We start from the raw sequence: 19,483 nt of genomic DNA on the forward strand, positions 1-19,483 counted from the left end.
AACAGAACCCGAGTAACCAGTTATGTTAGCAGTGTGGTGGTCGGTAGGCTGGGATCTGGGGGGGGGGGGGGGGGGGGGGAGGAGAAGGAAGCCTAATAGGGCCAACTCATCGAGGGTCAGGCTCACGTCCGGGTGTGTTTGTGAGCTCAGCTCGAACCGGTGTCACTTGCGGGTCTGGCCCTTCTGATTCGTCATCTTGAGTTTGAAGGAGGTAAGCAGTGAGGGGGCCCCATAGGTCATTGGGACGCATTTTGTGGGGCAATAGGTCAGCGTAATTGTGAAGTTGGTCCTGCCAAGTAGACATAGTAGATAGCCAAGTCTTGAATTTGGGGGCGCGTCCTCGTCCCCATCTGCAGGCCAAGTGGCGCTTTGCCAGTAGGAATCCTAGCGCAAAGAATTTACGGTGATTCCGAAGCGCTAAAGAAGAAAGTCCCAGTAGTGCTATTTTGGGGCAGGGTGCGATTGCCACTCCTACCATATCCGACATAGCTTTAAAAACCTCCACCCAGTACGATGCCACAGCCGGGCACGTCCAAGCTAGGTGAATGAAGTCAGCTCCAGCTCTCTTGCATCGAAGACAACGGTCATCCGCTCGCAAACCGAAACGGCACAATTTGGCGGGTGTATGGTAAAGTCAGAGCAAGAATTTAAAATGTACCAGACGGAGGCGAGCATTGCCGGTTACTGCATTCGTGTGCGAGCAGCTTTCCTCCCATTGTTCGTCCGAGAGAGGGGCATCGAGGTCTTCATCCCAATCTCGTCTAGCTCTGAGGGGTGGGGGGTTGGAGGCCGCATACGCGTGTTTGTACAGCATGGAGACTACATGTGTCGGAGTATCAGTGTGTAGAAGAGCATGTAATGGAGCTACGGTTTCCGGTTCATCAGGGAAGTCAGGGGTGACCGCCCGAACATTCTGTCGCAATCTTGTATAAAGGAATGTGTCCATGACAGAGGGTGTATCCGCTCCAAAGAATTGCGTCGCCGTCCGGAATCGGCCCTGTATGTACAGATCCCCCCACGTGTGAAGTGCCAATTTAGTGAGCATTTTGCGACCTATTACTTCGCGGGCAACGCTTAGTCTAGGATCGTGTGCCAATATCATGAGAGGGGAGTATAAAATGGCAAAGCCCATACGCGTCGTTATCCTGCGCCACGCTTGCACTGTGCAGTCCACTGTTGTGGGGTCACGGTCAGTTGCCCGGATTTCCGAATAGAGGTAACCTGATGGTTTTTCGGGTCTCATGTATCCATCTTCTACAGCCAGGTGAGCCATAAAGGGAGGGGGGTGAAGCCAGTAAGTGGCAAAATGGCCCTGCGCACAGTCATAGTAAAGGCGGAAATTAGGCACATCAAATCCACCCTGGTGGTAGGGGAGCATAAGAGTTTTTAGCCCGACTCTGGCCTGTTTCCCTCCCCATATGAGTCTAGACAACTGGGAATCAAGGGCCCGGAAGAAGTGTGCTCCTGGGCTGTATGGTATGTTGGTAAAGAGGTATAACATCTTCGGGAGTACCACCATCTTGATTAGGGAAATACGTCCTGCCATGGACAAAGGGAGGTGGATCCATCTAGTGACGCTATCAATCAGTTTATCAAGGACAGTGCCGTAATTAGCACGAATAAGGGTTTCCCTATTCCTAGTGATATTGATCCCCAAATATTTTAGTTCTTCGTTTTCCCATAGTAGCGGGTAGTCAAGAGGGAACTGCAGGGTCTTGTCCGTAAGAGGGAATAAGGCCGACTTTGCCCAGTTTATCTGTATTCCCGCGATGGCGGCAAATTTGGTGACCTCGCGTAAGATAGGGTTCAAGTTTTCTTGTGGCCTGTAAATATAGAGTGTCATATCGTCGGCGTACAATGATATGAGTAGTTGCCTTTCCGGGTAGATGAGGGAGCGGTGATTGTGGTGCTGCCTGAGTTTGGCCGCTAGAGGCTCAATTGCTATTGCAAAGAGGACAGGGGAGAGAGGGCACCCCTGTCAAGTGCCCCTACGAATCTCAAAAGGTTTTGAACGGGCTCCATTCAATAGGACTGCAGCATGCGGCTTATGGTATAGTAGGCGGATCCACTCTATAAAACTAAAGGGGGTGCCCATGCGTTCCAGAAGTGCCGGAAGGAAGTCCCACTCCAGAGAATCGAATGCCTTCGTGGCATCGAGGAAAACCGCGGCTGCTTCACATCTGGGGTCTATATCTTGTAGCACTGCCTGAAGGGTGCAAAGGTTGTGGGAGGTGGCACGATTCGGGACGAAGCCTGCTTGGTCCGGTAGGACTAAGCGCTCCATCAATAGGTTCAGGTGGGTCGCCAAGACCTTCGCCAGTATTTTGACGTCAGTATTTAACAATGAGAGGGGTCTGTACGAATCACAGTGTTCCGGTGACTTACCTGGCTTTAACAGGGAGGCAATCAGGGCTTCCCGCATACTAGTTGGTAAAATGCCTTCTTCCAGGGCCGAATAGTATACATTTTTTAGAATTGGGGCCAGTAGGTGTAGAAAGGTTTTATAAAAATCTATCGGTAGGCCATCCGAGCCTGGGGCCTTGCCGGATTTCATGGACATAATAGCGTCTTTAATTTCATCCACCTCTATTTCCAGGTGTAAAAACTTCTGTTGGGTCGGACCAAGCCAGGCTATAGCAGTGTCGTCAAGATAGGTTGGTAGGTCAAGCGGTGCTTGTCTGTGGGAGGTGTAGAGTGCAGTGTAGTGATCAGTTAGGACCCGGAGTTGTCCCGGGAGGTCCCTCTGGGGCATATCGTGGCTATCCAGTAGTGTGGTGACATAATTATTGTGTCTAGGTGGTCTAACTGCAGAAGCGAGCGCTCTGCCCGGTCTGTCGCCTTCACCGTATATGTGTGCTGTAAAGGGCTTCCCCAGAAATTTGCATTCTTTCTCCGCAGCCTCAGTATATTCATTAATTTTGTCCCGTAGCTGAGCTTTATCTATGTGTCCCCCCGACCCTAGGGAAATTTCATGCTCAAGTTTGCCTATTTCCGCCTCCAGTTTCCGCAAGTCACCGCGCAGGGATTTGAGTACCCCTCCCCCTTTGGAAATGCACCAGCCACGCACGGTTACCTTAAATGCCTCCCAGACAGTAGTGAGACTGGAGACTGAATTGACATTACGGTCAAAAAATTCTGTTATGTCCTCCTCTAGGTCTGCTGTAAAGGCTGAATCAGTTAAGTGCGCGGGATTGAGGCGCCAATTCAGGTATGGTGAAACGTCTAAGGGAATGCGCAGGGCAAGAAGGACTGGCGAGTGATCCGAGAGGGTGCGGGCAAGGTGTTGTGTCTTGACAAGCCATGGGGTGAGTTCAGCGGAGAGGAAGACATAATCAATGCGCGCCCAAGTGGAGTGGACTGCGGAGAAGTGTGTGCCCTGTCTAAGAGATGGGTGCGAGTGCCTCCACGTGTCAGTCAGGTGATGATCTTCCACAATACCCAGTAAGGCGCGTTGTGTGTGTGTATAATGGGTAGAATGTGGGTGTGATCTGTCCATTGCAGGTTTCAATGCAGTGTTAAAGTCTCCACCCAAGATTATGTGGGATATGCCCAGGGTTTGTATCTTGCCCCACATGGTGAGGAGCGCAGACGGATCGTCTGTGTTGGGGCCATAGTAACAGGCGAATAGGACCGTGTGTGAGTGTAGCTTCCCCCAAACAATGCAGTATCTGCCATTGGAGTCTATTTCAGTACCAAATGGGGTAAACCCCATGCCTCTTTTGACCAGAATCGTGACCCCTCTAGAGTAATTTGAATACGATGAGAACACCCTGCATGTGGCCCATCGGGAAGCAAATAAGGGGGTCGCAGTTGGCACCAGATGAGTTTCTTGTAACATTGCAACAGATATTCCCTGTCTATCCAAATACCCCAGGATCTGCCGCTTTTTCCGCGGGTCATTTAACCCGCGAACATTCCATGCTACAAGTTGGAATTGCAGGGCTGGCTGTGAATCAGTTACGTCTCCCATCCCAATCGTAAAAGGAAAATGTGGCATATGTATGTAGCTTTCAGCAGAAAACAGACAATAGTAACAAATCCAAATCCTTTGCGTAGCAATCCAGTCTCAGAATTTCCCCCTTCCCCAGTAATATCCGCAGCGGCTACGCTGTCGGAACTAAAACAAGTAGTGTACCCGACATCCCCGGCAACCCCAACAAGCCGGCGCTGCAGTACTGTTGCAGCATGAGACGTGTTATGCATAAACTGTGTGGTCAGCTCGTTTGCTGTCTCAGTATAAGAGCGGATTGTGTCCCCACCCACACCGGCAGCCCCAACTGGCCGGGCATCTAGTTCACCCACCCCCCTCCCGTCTGTTAACAACCCCAAAACTAAAGATAGGACAAAGGTTTGTAGGGGATCACCCATTGGGGACGGAGATTCAGGGGCACCAGACCTGCCATCCACCTCCTTACTTTCACCCACTAGACGCCAGGTATGGACCCAGCAGTCGTGAGCAGGACAGAGGTGGGTGACCGAGCACTTACGTAATCATAGTCCAGTGAGATTTAAAGCAGTACATGTACCTCACCTAGAAATGCAGAGTCCGGTCTTACTATGTTCAGCGGTCAGCATCATCGTGATCAGGATGGCATCTCAGTTCGTTACTCCTGTTGAGACATTGGGGACTGTGACCTTGAGCGTCGTGACTCAGCCCTATTCCTGGCGCGTTCTTTTTTGTGATGCTTAAGGAAGTCTTCCACCTGCTGCGGGTTTTGAAAAAAATGTTGTGTGCCCTGGTGTGTTATCTTCAGTTTGGCTGGATATAGCATGGCATATGGAATTTCCTGTGATTGGAGTTTCTTCTTCACCCCTGCAAATTTGCGCCTGGCTTCCTGGACTGAAGGGGTGAAGTCAGGGAAGAAGGAGAGCGTCGCGTTGCCATAAGTGACTGTGCCAATCTCCCTTGCCCGGCGAAGCACCGCGTCTCGGTCCCTGTAATTGAGGAAGCGGGCGACAATGGGCCGTGGTTGGGCCCCTGGAGGGGGTCGTGCAGCGAGAGACCTATGAGCTCTCTCCACTATGAGGTGCGGAGAGAAGGATTCTTTCCCAAACAACTCCACCATAAGGTTTTCAATGAAAATCTCCATCTTTCCGGTGTTGGTGGATTCTGCAAGGCGAAGGACGCGGACGTTGTTGCGTCGGGACCTCGCTTCCAAATCCTCGTTCTTGTCCGCTATTATTTTTAGTAGTCTGTCCATCTGTGTGACTTGTCTGGCAGAGGAAGTAGCACCATCCTCCAGCACGGAGATCCTGTCCTCCGTCTCTTTGATGCGAGTGTCATGGTGTTCAAGCTTCGCCACGACGCTGTCCATGCGTGTATTGATGGTGTCTATTTTGGCATCAATTGAGGAAAGGCTCTGTCTCATGCCCAATAGAAGTGATTTCCAGTCCTCTTCCTGGGGTGCTGAGGCGGTAGGACTGTCCGCCCTTTCCGACGGCGTTTTGGACGCTTTTTTGGATTCAAAGGGGATTTTGGACTGCCTTGCGTCGTTGCGGCCCATTTCGCGCCGAGGAGTCCGCGATATCGCGGCTGAGGAGGACGCCAGGACGTAGGGCGAGGACAGCAGTAGGGCCAGCAGAAACTGGTGGGTGGCAGGTGCGAAAGAGCCTGTAATCCGGGCGCACTTTATGTCTCGGGGGGCCAGGCCAGCGGGCGTCGCGATTGCCACGTGTTCCTCAGGGCCTACACAGAGTACAAGATGGACGCACGCGATCCTCAGCCCTCACTTAGTGCCGGCTCCACACGGTGTTGTCCAGACTGGGTCAGCTGAGTACAGTTGGGAGGCTGACCTGCGAATGAGGTGCTGAACCACGGTGCTCCAGTAAGGATGGAGTATTTGCCCCAAGCTGGTCAGATGAGGAGGGTACTTCTATAAAGAAATTGGCCAGATGGGCTCCAGTTCTAGAGTTCTAGGGTTTAGTAGAGGGTCAGCGGGGGGGGGAAGGCCGTGGGGTGCACACTGCGAGGTGTTCTGGAGGTGCAGGTAATAATGGGCAGAGCCCCGTGGATGCGTCGGAGTACAGGCGGCTCCTCCCGGTGCCGAATTAGTAGGCCGTCATCCGCGGCCTGGAGTGCAGACTGTGCCTGTGCCTCGGGAAGGAGCCGGCGATGGCGCCTCACTATTTCCGTAAATTGGGTGCTCCGGCGCGTTGCAGCTGGCGCGGCTGTGGCAGTCTCCGGTACCCGCCGCGCACCGGGGGGGGGGGTGGGGGGGGGGGGGTCAGCAGGATGTTGAGGCTTCGGGGGTGCAGTGCGCGCCGGGACCGCCGTCAAACAGTCCCGCTCTTGGCAGTGGGGGGGCAACGGGGCCACACGTACCTCTCCCGCGAGCAGGGTTGCACCTCCGACGCCAGCTCCAAGTGTTGGGGCCAATCTGGACCTCGGAGCGGGAGAGACCTTCCGGCCGTTGTGTGCAGGCCTGAAGGCACCGGTCTTTCCTGGTTGGACGTTCCGCCGACCGCAAGTTCCCTCTCCAGCGCCCGGGTCCGCTCAAGGTCAGTTGCTCCGGAGCATCAGTTCCCGCCTTCCGTAGAAGGCAATTCAGGCACCGCTGTGTTCGTCTAGGTGTCAGGAACAAGTTGGGAGTAAAGTCAGGCCGTTTTCACTAGGCAGGATGATGTAGGATCGTGTGATAGTGCTCGGTCTGGCGAGAGCCTCACACCAGTGCTGCCATCTTGGTTTGGCGCCACCTAGCGCCCCCCAAGTAATAAATCTGTCTTCGAAAATTTTGTCAGAGGACATGATTAGTCTTCTGAGTAGGGGGTTGAGTTTCAATCCGACAGAGATGGGTGACTTATGTAGTCTGAAAATTGATCTGTACAAATTTATACGTACCTTAAAACTAAAAAAACATTTTTTGTGCAACCCCATGAATAATAAAAAAGTGTGCAATATGAACCTGGGTTCTGTGTGTGATGTACCATCTATTCAAGATGTGCAGGCCACCAGGATACTTTTGTCCATTACTGAAAGAGAGGAGGCACCATATACCATGTCTCAGCTGCTAGAAGAACTAGACATAGACACTGATCTGACATTATCTATTGGATTCAGGAACAAGTCTAAGTGGACACCGACACTACCAGGGGGAAATGCAATAGATGACTTCTACAAAAGAGTCTTAGAAGACTTGGAACACATCACTCAAAACAGGTCCACACATAAAAGACAGGCACAGTACAACCTAAATGCAGGTGAGAGACTAGCTCTCACCGAACTAGCCAATGACCACACAATCATAATCAGGGAGGCGGACAAAGGGGGCAATGTGGTGGTGATGAACATAGTCGGTTACAATGCAGAGATTCTATCCCAACTCAATGATAGGACATGTTATGAGGAAATAGGATACAACCCAATGGGACCACTTTGTTTAAAGATCAATCAAGAATTAGCAAAGTGGCACACGCAAGGTATTCTCGATGATGACGAACTGGCATATCTGAAAATCACACGCCCTACATACCCTATCCTATATACACTCCCAAAAATACACAAACCTAAGCCTTTCCCACCAGGCAGACCGATTGTAGCAGGGATTGATGGTCCAACCGAGAGGCTTTCAGAATATGTAGACCTGTTCATAGGTCCCTTAGTATGAACAATGGCAAGTTATATTCAAGATTCAAAGTACATCCTGGGTATACTTGAAGACCTACAATGGCAACCAAATTTGATACTTGCAACCTTGGATGTGGTGTCTTTGTACACTAGTATAGAGATTAATATGGGTTTGGCAGCAATCACTCGCTTACTGAATAATAGACCTGCTACGCAATGGTGGCACAATGAAATGTTAACTGAAATGATGAGGTTAATCCTAGACAACAACTTATTTCTGTTCGATAATAAATGGTACAAACAAAATAAGGGGGTGGCAATGGGATCTAAATTCTCACCTTCTTTTGCCAATTTGTATATGGGCTGCCTTGAAACTGAATATACCTGGGGCAGTGAGGGTGCAGTGTAGATTGATAAAATTATCTACTGGGGTCGTTACATAGACAACTGTTTACTTATTTGGTCGGGCTCGACCACTTAATTGGAAGAGTTCAGCTTATATCTCAACAAGAATAAAAATGGCATGAGTTTCACAATGGAGTATAGTGCAAAAAAAGCAAATTTCTTAGATATAGAACTGTATGTGGAAAATGGTAAACTGAACAGCAGACTCTTTAGGAAAGACACCTCGTGTAATTCAATACTGCACGCCAGTAGTAGTCATCCTGTTCACCAAGTCAGGTCTATACCTTATGGAGAATACTTACGAGCAAGGCGTACTTGCAGTAATGACCTAGAATTCAGCAAATGCTTAAAAGAGATGGCACAGAGATTCAGAAACCGTGGATATGATAATACCACACTGACACAAGCAGCCAAGACAGTAACTAAAGTGACAAGAACAGAAATATTAAGAGCGAGAACAAAGAAAATCTCGAAAGACAGTACAACAGTACGACGCATGATCACAGAGTACAATGGACCGAGTACAATGGAATGAATCACGTACTGAGAAGGACCCTCACCAAACACTGGGGCATATTAAAGCGGGATAATATCCTGTCACAAGAAATACCAGCCCAACCTATGATCACTTTCAGACGAGGGAGAACCATTCGCACTAGACTTAGTCCGTCACTACCCAGAACACCACGAGTAAACACTTGGCTGACTCCACACACTAAGGGTTTCCATAAATGTGGATTTTGTAATATGTGTAAATGGGCTCAACACAAAGTAAAAGGATTTAGAGGGCCTGATAGCCATTGGTATGAAATTAAGAACAACATAAACTGTACCATGAGATACGTTGTATATTTACTTGTGTGCAAATGCAATAAGCAATATGTGGGAAGCACCATTAGACCCCTGAAGGAACGAATAACAGAACACATACGAGCCTTGAAGAACGGAGATCCTAGGTACCCTGTGGCAATCCATGCTTTGTTATGCCCGGCCCAGAAGATCCATAAAGAGATTTCTTTCTTTGGGATTGAAACGATTTATCAGCATCCTAGAGGTGGCAACAGGGAACTTAGATTACGCAGAGCAGAGGCCAGTTGGATAATGCGTTTGGAGTCTGTGAAATGGGGTTTGAACTGCGACTCAGAGATGCAGTTCTTCCTAGGTTAATTATTCAACTCGTGGACAGAGAGGCCTAGATATTGCAATTGCAACTTCTGTATTTTTAACATTCACAAATTGTATTATGAAGTCACAATAATGGGGATACCAACAATACTCAATATATGTGAAAAATGTGAATCATATAAAGAATATGCATCAAAAGCAATTCCTAAATGTCACTACATATATACAACGGGGGGACCCAGATAATGAACATAGGTTTAATGTGTAATGCATTCTAAACAATCACGAATTGTACAAATGTTGTCACAATAATGGGGATACCAACTACACTCATGTATGTTTTTAGAAAAATTTGAATTATGAGATTAATATGCATCAACTGTCAATCCTAAATGTCACGTTACATACACAACTGGGAGACCCGGATAACGAACGCAAGAATAATGCATGATGGGATATTCAGGTGTCATATCACCACAAATATTTCTTGCGGAACACTTCTCATTCATAAATGGGCCTAACCAGAATTATAACATGAGGACCAAACACCCAGACAAAATTAAAACTTAGAAACGGATTTCTATTATGAGCACCGTTCGTTTGCATTTACGCAATTGGCCATATTGGGGTCTTTTATTTTAGAGCACATCGCAAAAAGGCTCATTTGCTCTTCAACATTCAGTCACTCAGCAGCCCGTGAGCATGGGATTCAATGTACATAGAAATGGTTATTCACTATTTATTGGGACGTAAACAACTACAGGGTTTTTCGGCCATTATCAGCATGCTCACTTCCGGTCGGGGAGCTGGCACGAAGCGGAAGTAGAGTGTGCGTTCCAGTTTACATGAGCAAATATGGGAGGAGACTTTATAATGGATGCGCGGGTGTTTTCACCAACTTCCGGTTTTGAACACACCATTGGAGACAGAGGCCGGATTCTCAGTAGGTTGGAACAGGAGGCAAGCTGTAGAATTGGCCCTTTGAATAATATGGGGAGGTAATCCTTTGTGATTGCGGGGATCATCGGATAGTGATACTGTTTATCGATGGTTTTGTAGATGCCACAAATATACCGAAGATATAATTGGAAAATAAGAGTTAAGTGGAGGAGCGGATTGGCCGCATTTATAGTAAGTGTGTGTATCTCAAAACATTTGTAACTTCGGGTAATTTGTCTTGGTAATATTGTAAATAAATATATTTGACATTTGCACAGGTTAGATCAAGTTGATCCAGAAAATTGAGAGTCCTGTTCCTCCTTTTATCCCTTACGGTCGGACATAAGTCCTGCGACTTACACAGGTGAGCAAGTCATGAGGAAGACTCAAGTGCGAGTATTGTGAACAGAACACACTTAGCGGACACGCAGGTGGTGAAATAATAATGGGAGATTATTTGTTGATACTTAGTGAACATCGTGATGTGGCTGTGTTTTTATTATGAGTCAATATGAGACGCTATAGATCGCAACAGGCTTGTTTTTTATCTAGTATGGGTGTGACTTATACTTGAGGCTTAGAAGCCATTATTTTGAAGACTAAGACATCTCAGGATAGTCGACCGGTAACCTCTTGACAATTATGCCATGCAACTTTGGAAGCAACTCTTTACCATTGTACCGTATGATATCCAGAGATCATGTGGTCATGAAGAGGAATAATTTGGTCTGTTTTATATTTGTATTGCATATATCCTCCTTCGAACACTGGCCACAATAGTGGAACTACCGGGGCAGACTCGAGCGACAGAAGCATCTGGAGGACTACCCTAACCGTGTTGGAATTATCACCGGTCTAGTGGTAAGCGTCCTTAACAATAACGCAACACCGTTAGAGGATAGTTGGACTAGGGGTTATAGATCTATCCTGACACTAACATATTGCATTTACTCGATTCAGGAATTACAACATACACCTAGAATAGAAGGCAGGCATGTACCTGCATGCGTATATGGGAACATTCTCACTGATCAGCACATGCGAGCACTGGTGGGGGTTCTATGTCTTCCATCTGTCTTCCGCGACTTTCAGTAACCGATTTTTCCTATTGTGACCTTTGGTACTCACCCCTCATGCACACAATATTTCCCCTGAGAACTTTGCAATCGGTGTGCGCAAATTTTACGGTTTTGTAAATAATGTGCTTTAATCATGTTTTTTTAAATTAAAAGAAAGAGTCAAATTCTGGATTTTGGTTGCTCCAATGTACCTAGTCTGAATAACATTTCCATTGCAAGTCACAACCTTCCATTTCCTGCTTGCTCACGTAACTTCTTAACCAGTATGCAGTATATATCATTAATACACACATATGGCAAATTGTGTGCATGCGCACGATAATACTCTCAAGCTTTTCTGCGTGGGTAACATTGTGCACCCAAAGATTGAAAATTTCTACAGACATAACCATAGGTGATGTCGTGTAATTGTGATGTTGTATAACACCGGTCCGTCTGTTTAGATGGCAGGTGTAATGAATATTCTGGACAGGGTATTCAGTTTTGTATATATTTTGTTTTTATCCCCAGCCCTGAAGAGTCAAAGCTACCTATACTTTGACGAAACACGTGTCGGCTGGCGCGGTGTAGCTCGAGCATTAAAAAGAGAAAATCTCAAAGAGAAAATGCTTTTGGATTATTGTATAGTGCCTGATTTGCCTGCATATAATCCTTAGGAAACCCCTTCCAAGCCAGCACGGACCACAGGAACCCCCAGTCGACCCTATCAAAAGCTTTCTCAGCGTCTAATAGGACAACGCCAACCGGGGACCCTGTGGCCTGCGCCCAATCCAGCAAGGTGATTATTCGTCTAACATGATCAGTTGTATCCCTTTTTTTGTAAATCCGTGTTGGATCTTAGACACTATCGTAGGCATTATATCATCCAGCCTTTTTGCTAGTATTTTTTAGAAGATTTTACTGTCCAATGTAATTAGAGAAATCGGCCTATAAGATCCCATTTCCTTACCATCCTTTCCTTTTTTCTTAAAAATTACAATAGTAGCCAGGGACCAAGAAGTAGGCGTATTCCCTTGAAAAGCTTGTTGGAAAACTTTCACTAAGTCGGGTTTGAGTGTGTTGCGGAATACCCGGTAAAATTCTAAAGGAATCATGTCTGGCCCCATTGCTTTCCCTGGGGCTAAAATCAGAATGGCAGCTTCAATTTCATCCCAGGAAATTGGGGCGCTCAAAGATGTAATATCTGCATCAGTTATCGGAAAATTGTCGATATTTCTCAAATATTCCATTGTGACCCTATCCTGATTATCTTCATAAGCCTCTTTATTATATAATAATGCATAAAAGTCTTTAAATGCCTTTAATATCCCTGTTTGAGTTTCTTGTACTACACCAGCTAAATCGACAATTTTAGTGATATCATTCAAGGTTGCTTTTTGTCTAAGCCTCTGCGCTAGAATTTTGCCTGTCTGATCATTTAATTCGTAGCATTCTGCCTTATGTTGTTTGTACTTAACAGCGACTTGTTCAGCTAAATAAGCATATAGGGCCGATCGTTCAATTGTTAAGCAGCGCTGAGCTTCCTCAATTCCCTGTCCCCTGCAAATAGTAACAGCCAGTTCCAGCTCTGCATTTCTCACTAGATCAGATTTAATCTTAAATTCCTGTTTTTTCTTCCGCAGATAATTAGAAAAACGAATAGTTTCCCTCCTAACAACTGATTTGAATGTATCCCAATCTGAGTTGAAGCAGTCGCATTATTTTGTAAAAAAAAGTCCTGAATAATTTTAGACATATATACCAAATACTGTTCATTTAGGAGTAAACTCAGTTGAAAAGACCATTGACGATTTGAGTTGGGGCCCCGTGATGGTAATAACAATTCTATAATAACAGGATTATGGTCCGAAACAGATTGGGGCATAATATTTACTTTCATCCTCTCCAAAAAAAAAGAAGAGATGAAAAAATAATCTAATCGAACAAATTTTCAATGTGGTGATGAAAAAAAAGTATAGCCAGGGTCAGTTGGGAAAAGTTTGTTCCATACATCAAATAACCCATTACCTAATACTAGAGCTCTTAAGGCTTTTGTAAGTCCTAGTCTTCCGACAAGTATACCTTTCAAGAGCACAAATATTACAATCAGAATCAATATTGATGTTCAGATCACCACAGAGAATTAGAGGCTGGCTCCAGGTGGCAAGTTCTAAATTAATACTGTCAAAAACCTCGCTATCATCCAAGTTCGGGCCATATAAACAGCATACTGTAAATGTATTACCTTCAACAATCATTTCCGCTAATCCCCATCTTCCCCACTTATCGGCTAACATTCTAATACATTTTCCCACCCCATGTCTCATCAGAATCGCAATCCCTCTTTTAACCCCGGCCTGCTTTGAGCACACTAAAAGGTCAAGACCCAGATTAGTCAAAATATGCCGCTTATCCCAAGGAATATGCGTTTCCTGCAAACATAACATATCGATTCCTGACAGCTGAATTAGTTTGGACAAAATCTTTTTGGATCATTGATGTTTAAGGTACAAATGTTAATCTTTTTACTCATTGTACTAAAAGGTTTTTACCGGGCTTTTAAGGTCATTAGTCTTTTATGACATAGGTTCACACCAATTATACTAATCCTCTTAGTTCTCAGCACCTTGCCAACACCCACTGCCTTACACCCCCACCAACCGTGCCCCCTAACCCCCCACCCAGCAACAGCCCCCCCCCCCTCCCCCCTCCCCAACATATGAGGCTCAGGAACAATCAGTTCCTGTTGAGTATGGGGTACCGTGTCCCCCTGCCCACAAGTTCCCCGGTTAGATGTCAAAAACAGCCAAAGCCAAGCTATGAGTAAAAGACGGCATTAAATAAAAAATATAAGTAAAGGTACATAGTTCAACTCATCTCTATTCATCTAGTGATGTATACAAAAATAATTTAACTACATTAGGGTCTGCATAGTCATATCCTAAGTTTATCATAGCTTCTCTTTTACAAAGAGCCCAAGTGTTCCTTGGCTTTGGTTTCTGAAAAGAAGAATTTGATCTGCCCTCTCACCACAGTTTTTAATTTCGCTGGGTTCTGCAGAAATACGGTAGCACCCTTTTTGAAACTCTGGGATCAACTGTCTTAAATGCCAGCGTTGAGATACAGTAGCCTGACAAAAAATGGGTCTAACAAAAATAGAACAATTCTTGGCCTCCATTTTTTTGTCAGGTCGGGCTAGCATGTAAATTTCTTCCTGGGCAAGGAAATTGTTGAAGCTAACCAATATAGCCCTAGGGTACTCCACGTCCCCCTGCCTAGGTTTTCTCTCATTAAATGGGAACCGGTGCGCTCTCTGTACTTCTTTAGACCAGTCCCAAGTCATTTGTTCAGAAAACGCTTCTGTTAACAGCTCTATAATGAACCTTATTGGGTTGGTCCCTTCCATTCTCTCGGGTATTCCAAGAATGCATAAGTTGTTCCTACGCGCATGGTTTTCCAGCCCAGATAGTTTATATGAAACATTGTCTTTCTGTGCTTTAATGCTCTCAAGTTCACGTTTCTGGGTCATTGTCTCTTCTTCCAACACCATTATTCTTGCCTCGCCTCTGTGACCCTATCTGCAGTTTCAGTACACACTTTAATTGCTCGCCGCACAGCATTCTAAACTTTGGAGCAAGTGGCCTGAGTTTTCTGGTTCTCCGCCTTACTTTCGGCACGATGGGTCATCTTGGTTTCATCTATAGTGGTCAAAGTTATTTCCTTGGGGGTTGGGGAGGAATTCTCACTCTCAAGATCAGATTGAATACCAATTATTGGACCATCCTTCCCTATCCCTTCCCTTTCTCCTTCCGCTAGTTCCATTACTCCCATGGTTCCATTTTCCAAGTCCTCAAGCACTTCGCTACCCCTTTCCTGATTCTTCTGGCTAATACGTTAAGAACCTCTTTTCTTACGTTTTTTAACAGTAGAGATACTCGAGTGTGGGGAGGTTAGATTGTCTCTTGGGTTTTCCTCCTCAGCAGAGCTACTTACAGTATAATCAGTCCAATCTTTGCTACAATTCGTAGTTTCATCAGAAGATAAGTCAGATAGAGAATAAAAGTCCTCTACTAGCTCTTGTTGCCTCGTGGCTTCTGAAATATCTGCTGCCGGGAGTTTGTCTAGGGTTAATACAGTTGTTTCATGAATCAAAAGGGTGAGGTTAGAATCAATTGCAGATTTGTCACAATGTTCCTTAATGCCGTTTTTCGCGTTAGCCAAATTAATTAGGTTCCCTTCTGTAGGCTGTACAGTTTAAACTGTAGGACTTTCATGAAGTACTGCATCAATGTGACTCGTATGTTTATTAGCAAGCTGTTTTTCAAAAAGTGCTGAGAGGGTTAAAGCTTTCTTCTTCCCTATAGTACTAACTCCAGCATTCCCCTTAGTACAAGCCTGCGCTTTCTCACCTTCCATATGTGGATCTGTGTCAGTGTCTTTTCCTTTGACATGTTTTGAAGCGCTTATGTCCCAAAGGAGTTTGTGACAGCCTTCGGGGGCATTTTCTTCTTCTTACTAGTGCCTCCGCGTCCACGGACCATAAAGCTCCGAAAATCAAGCAATATCGCCGGGAAACGCCACAGCGGGGCACAACGCCGAGGCAGCAACAGATCCGTCAGCATTAGCAATCTGCGAATACTGGAGGCAGGTGAGTGAGCCTCCAACAAAGAATGCAAAGGGTGAAACGTGCTGCTAGCGGCTCACAGTAGGGGAAGCTGGTGAAGCAGGTGAGTGGGCCTCCAGCTGGATACAAACGTAATGTTTTCTCGGCGTGGCTTTCAATCGCCTGCCAAGTCGTAGCAAGTCATTAGTTTAGTCTTCCCAAATGCACAAATTTCATGAAGCACAGTTAAACGAATAAGTTCAGGTCCAAACTGCAGCTTCCAGCGACCCTAGCCTTAAGCATTTAGGAGAGCGTTTTTCGGAGCTTCAGAGCGACCATCTACCGTAGACAGGAGTACATCAATTAACATCATGCAAGTAAAGAATTTCAATATCCTATCTCCTGTTCCACGCCATACTCTGTCAAACATGAAGGTATACACATGGGATGCTTCAAAACCATTACAGAGTCATGAGTCATTCACAGCAACCATGTGATAAGAAACAATATCAGTGCAAGCACCTATCCATGTCCTTCAAGTAACTTCACGCAATGCTTCTGTGCTCAGTTTTGTCACTGCTGCTGATATGGGATCGATATCCCTCAATTACAACCTTCATGCCCAGTGTGAAATTGTGAATCAGTTCTCGTTGTTGTTTCATGGTTTAGGGAGACTCAAGACAATGAAAGTGCAACTTCATATCAATGAGGACATTCACACTGTTACACAATGGTACTGTAGAACTGCTTTTCACTTACAAGAAACTATATAATCTTGTGGTGAAAATGCTCTAATATCTGCACATCTAATTGTCAGTTTTCAATGTAAACATCCACAATATGATGAATTTTCTATTCAGTGGTGCTCTCATGGCGCATAATACCCACCCACCTTAGTTATAAATCTACTATGCTGCACAACAATGCAATCTAGTACCATTAATTAAACAATGCACCAAACCACACACAATCCTGTTACTCCTATCCAAACAAAAGTCTGTTTGGTCAGCAGTAGTTTCTTTACATTCTTCGATTAAAATTCGAACAGATGACGGTACACAAGGTCTTTTTAGGTCTTGGCTATGCAGCGCACATGTGCTGCATAGGAGAGAGACCTATAGCCATCGGCACAGCTTTGGGGGCAAAAACGTGCATGAGTTGCATTGATTGCAATGGCAACGCGTGCACGTCTGGCGATACACTTGCAAGAGCCCGCGGCGCCATATGGTGGCACCATATAGTCGCAATCATTGCGCCTTGCTGCACGCTCCCACAAAGGAATCTCACAGGCCCCCTCCCACTGCTGCCGCGCGAGGCGCACGCTTGTGCTGGTTTAACATCTTGTTGCATAAACACGCCATTAGCAAAAAAAGATACCCGAGCCTGTCGATCGTAACTGTGCAAGAGAGCAAGATGGTCCTGAATATTAAATGTCTTTTTTATGTAGTTTTATTGTGAGTGCAACAAGATAGGAATGGCTTTTTTCACAAGTTGCGTTGTTATGTCCCAAAGGAGTTTGTGACGGCCTCGCAAGACACTCCAGAGTTCCCAACCTTGCACGAAACCCAGCACTTCATTGAGTGGTTTATAAGGACCTCCTCTTGGTATGGGACGTTATTTATTGTGCTATTTTACTGTCTGTTACTAATGTATCATAAATGTTTTTAAAATTGTATGGCAACGAACTGAAACAATAAAGATAATAATAAAAAATATATATTAAAAAGTGCAATGATTTTACTCATGGATACTCCAGACTCCCTTAAGGTGGTTTTACCATGCTGCACAAACCTAACCCCATGTATGCTTATGGTTAAACACATATTTTCAAAACAAATAAACATGATTAACCAGTTGGCTGCTAGTGGTTTTCCCCTCCTGTGCTGAAGAATGCAGGATGCCATTGTTCATGACGAGCTCAGCTCGTCATAAGCACAGCTCCACTGTGCCTCATGACGAGCTGAGCTCGTCATGAGCAGGGAAGGGGTTAAATGAAATTGCCTACACCATGATTGCGGCTGTGTTTATACTACCGTCATTGTTTACTCTGGGCAGATCCTGAGGAGGCTGCTGCTGTTGCTGGGCAGGAGGACTGCTACTTGGATTGCCTCTCTGCCTGGAGGCCCAGTGAGCTGACTCTGGGCCCAGCCTTGCCCCCTGCCTACCTAGGAACTTTGATGGAACCTTGTTGAGCGTATAGCGCCTGGGAGCGCTGTATTTGCTTTCGAGCGCGGAGAGCGCTTTACTTTTACCCCTAGCGCCTGGGAGTGGGCTAAAGAACGGTGATGGATTAAACCCAGATCTTTTGACTGAGTGTGAGTGTTTGATTGATTCAGATGCTCCGTCCATCACCACCCCCTTTTGTACCGCTTTTGGCCGCCATAAGTATGGCAGCGTATGCTCAGACGTGAGTCCCTTGCTCACTTTGCCACTGGATTCAAGCAAGCCGGGCTAACACGGCTGGAATGCCAGAAACCGGTCCTCAGAAGCTTGTTTCCGGTCCAGGGAAGACATGGCTTGGCAGTTCGGGCTGGACTGTTCCCATGAGGCACAGGGTCAGACTGATTTGCATATAGCCATGTCTGAACTGGGGTGGCAGAGTGGGATAAAGAACGGTGATGGATTAAACCCAGATCTTTTGACTGGGTGTGAGTGTTTGATTGATTCAGATGCTCCGTCCATCACCACCCCCTTTTGTACCGCTTTTGGCTGCCATAAGTATGGCAGGGTATGCTCAGACGTGAGTCCCTTGCTCACTTTGCCACTGGATTCAAGCAAGCCGGGCTGAAGATGGCTTGAATGCCAGAAACCGGTCCTCGGAAGCTTGTTTCCGGTCCAGGGAAGACATGGCTTGGCAGTTCGGGCTGGACTGTTCCCATGAGGCACAGGGTCAGACTGATTTGCATATAGCCATGTCTGAACTGGGGTGGCAGAGTGGGCTAAAGAACGGTGATGGATTAAACCCAGATCTTTTGACTGGGTGTGAGTGTTTGATTGATTCAGAAGCTCCGTCCATCACCACACCCTTTTGTACCGCTTTTGGCCGCCATAAGTGTGGCAGGGTATGCTCAGACGTGAGTCCCTTGCTCACTTTGCCACTGGATTCAAGCAAGCCGGGCTGAAGACGGCTGGAATGCCAGAAACCGGTCCTCAGAAGTTTGTTTCCGGTCCAGTGAAGACATGGCTTGGCAGTTCGGGCTGGACTGTTCCCATGAGGCACAGGGTCAGACTGATTTGCATATAGCCATGTCTGAACTGGGGTGGCAGAGTGGGCTAAAGAACGGTGATGGATTAAACCCAGATCTTTTGACTGGGTGTGAGTGTTTGATTGATTCAGAAGCTCCGTCCATCACCACACCCTTTTGTACCGCTTTTGGCCGCCATAAGTGTGGCAGGGTATGCTCAGACGTGAGTCCCTTGCTCACTTTGCCACTGGATTCAAGCAAGCCGGGCTGAAGACGGCTGGAATGCCAGAAACCGGTCCTCAGAAGTTTGTTTCCGGTCCAGTGAAGACATGGCTTGGCAGTTCGGGCTGGACTGTTCCCATGAGGCACAGGGTCAGACTGATTTGCATATAGCCATGTCTGAACTGGGGTGGCAGAGTGGGCTAAAGAACGGTGATGGATTAAACCCAGATCTTTTGACTGGGTGTGAGTGTTTGATTGATTCAGATGCTCCGTCCATCACCACCCCCTTTTGTACCGCTTTTGGCTGCTATAAGTGTGGCAGGGTATGCTCAGACGTGAGCCCCTTGCTCACTTTGCCACTGGATTCAAGCAAGCCGGGCTG

The 19,483-nt window shown here is 46.4% G+C and overlaps 1 long non-coding RNA gene across 1 annotated transcript in view; it reads left to right on the top strand.

Moving 5' to 3' along the window:
- Positions 1 to 19,483, top strand: part of LOC147692332 (uncharacterized) — a 135,794-nt gene that overhangs the window by 45,521 nt on the left and 70,790 nt on the right. The window contains exon 2 of the long non-coding RNA XR_015299822.1: positions 15,611 to 15,739. This is a non-coding gene — a long non-coding RNA (uncharacterized LOC147692332). The remainder of the gene's footprint in view (positions 1 to 15,610; positions 15,740 to 19,483) is intronic.

Source organism: Lissotriton vulgaris, chromosome 9 (genome assembly GCF_964263255.1).
Source record: "Lissotriton vulgaris chromosome 9, aLisVul1.2, whole genome shotgun sequence".
NCBI lineage: Eukaryota > Metazoa > Chordata > Amphibia > Caudata > Salamandridae > Lissotriton > Lissotriton vulgaris.